Genomic DNA, 2,235 nt, shown 5'->3' with positions numbered 1-2,235 from the left:
GCATCTGTGATATTTTGCATGTAAGTTTCAATTTTTCTAGTATTGCTGCATGCTGAGTCTGACTTCTTGAGGTAACTTTCCAGTTCAGTATTTTGCCTTCATATCTGTTGTGTCATGTGTTTTTCATGTGTGATCTGGGTGCAGTATTCTGCTAGCGTTTAGTATTTGCAGCCCTTTTTGTTTTGGTTTTTTTTTCACTAGGCTGTGTACTGGTGTTTTAGAGCCTGGTGTAATTACAGTGCTGCCTTTCCACACATAAGGTTGTAGCTCATCCTGTCCTTGGAATTAGTGCTGTTATGGTTTGATAAGGTTATGAGTGTGTTTTTGCACAAGTTTGTGTATAGTGTTTTGCAGTTGAGCGATTGTGGTTAGTATATGCTTTGAGCAACCACTTTATTCTTTGTCATATGATACATATCTAATATCTAAATTTAATAAATGGTATTAATTGTGACTTATTTTTACTTATTTTTTTCCTGCGTGTTAGACAATTATGGATGTAAGCTCCACCCCTAACCCCGCCCCCTTTAGCCTCCCCAAACAGTTGGGCCACCGACCGCCTATGATGGGGGGAGAGAGCAGGGGCGTAGCCAGACAGCAAATTTTGGGTGGGCCTAGGCAAGAAGTGGGTGGGCACCAAGTGTTCTCCCCCACCACACACACACACCAAAAAAATATCTCAGTTGGTGGGAAAATGCTTCTTTCCACCTTGTCAGTCTGCAGCAGGCATGCGCTGAAAACTAAGCATGCGCATGTGCCAGTATCGTGGATAGCAGCGTTTTTGTTACCATCAGGGGGAAGTCTTCAGCTAGCAGAGCTTGGGATCCCCAACAGCTATCGCTAAACGTGTGCTAAGTGGGTGGGTACTGGCCCACCTGTGGCTACGCCACTGGGAGAGAGGGAATCTGGCTTTCTTTAGGGGGGTCAAAGTGACAGGGGGCGGGGTGTGACAGAGGGGCAGGGTGCAACAGGGGGCGGGGCATATGTCCTCTTTTTTCTTAGGGCAAATATGGCAACTTTAACGCATGGCAACCCCACAGTTGCAAACTGTGTTTAAGCCATCGCTAGAGGATATCTTACAGCTGTTACTGAACCACAGAGGACTATCCTTGCTATGACCCGGCCCTATGAAGTAACAGTATTATTGCTCCAGTCAAGTCCGCTTGGTATCTTACAGTTCCAGTATGGCAGAAAAACGTTCATGTTTTGGGAATGCTCAAATCCTGCCCCCAACATGCTCCCAATACACCCCCTTGTGATTTGCATGCACTACAGAGAAAAAAATCTCAAATCTGAATTATGAAAATCGCAATTTGGACATTTTTCAGGGAAAACATCCAAATTCCACCTTTATGCCATTTTTTTTAGATGTTTTTCTCTTTTGAAAATAAGCCCCACAGTATACCAGACAAAAATGGGCCTTTCACTCCAGGTGCCCAGTGCTTCCAGCAGCTGCCTTCCAGGTACTGTGAAAGACTTATAGACCATCTGCATATCCTCACAGCCTTCTCCAGGGTGATTCAATGGTCCAACCAGAGCCACTGTATGCGGCGGATGCCCAGGTCGGCAGGAGAAAGGGGACCCCGCTGCCTCCTCCCCTCTTGCACGGTTGATTTTACTCCGGGAGGTTCCTGGGCAGAGCACCTTGACTAGAAACTTTCTGTTTATTTTTTCCTTGGTCTCCATCGATCTGCGACTGCGGAGGGGCCAGGGTGCCCGGCATCTGAGAAACACCTCTCCCTACGCCCCGTGAGAATGAAACCTATAAGGGAAAGCCTCACACACCCACCTGTGACGCTTAGCAGTGGATCACTTGGTTCATGGGTCGATGAAGAACATAGCTAACTGTGAGAATTAATGTGAATTGCAGGACACATTGATCATAGACACTTGGAACGCACCTTGCGGTCCCGGGTTCCTCCCAGGGCTATGCCTATCTGAGGGTCGCCTGTCCGTCAATCATCTTGGTGTTTCTCCCTCCCCTCTCCCCACATCCATCCTCTACCACCCATCTGCCAACCTTCCAGCTACCACTATCCCCCTACCCCCTCACGGCGGCTTCAGTTGGCTCCCTCTTCCAACTGGCCACAGCTGCCTTACTCGTACTGTGCAGGACTTGCAGGCCATCTGCATATCCCCTCTTCAACCCCAGCCCTCTCTTGCTTCCTTCTGCCCTCCCCACTTCCATTGTCAGCATGTGGTGGTCCGAAAAGGGAGCGTGCTGCAGTTTAAACC

The 2,235-nt window shown here is 48.3% G+C and overlaps 1 non-coding gene across 1 annotated transcript; it reads left to right on the top strand.

Moving 5' to 3' along the window:
• Positions 1 to 1,793: 1,793 nt before the first annotated feature.
• LOC115460769 lies at positions 1,794 to 1,947 on the top strand. Its single transcript, XR_003940564.1, has one exon. It is a non-coding gene; the product is annotated as a 5.8S ribosomal RNA (ribosomal RNA).
• Positions 1,948 to 2,235: the final 288 nt, after the last annotated feature.

The sequence above is a fragment of the Microcaecilia unicolor genome, chromosome 1 (assembly GCF_901765095.1).
Source record: "Microcaecilia unicolor chromosome 1, aMicUni1.1, whole genome shotgun sequence".
Taxonomy (NCBI): Eukaryota; Metazoa; Chordata; class Amphibia; order Gymnophiona; family Siphonopidae; genus Microcaecilia; species Microcaecilia unicolor.
The sequence above is the reverse complement of the archived record's forward strand: the minus strand, read 5'-3'. Positions and strand labels throughout refer to the sequence as shown.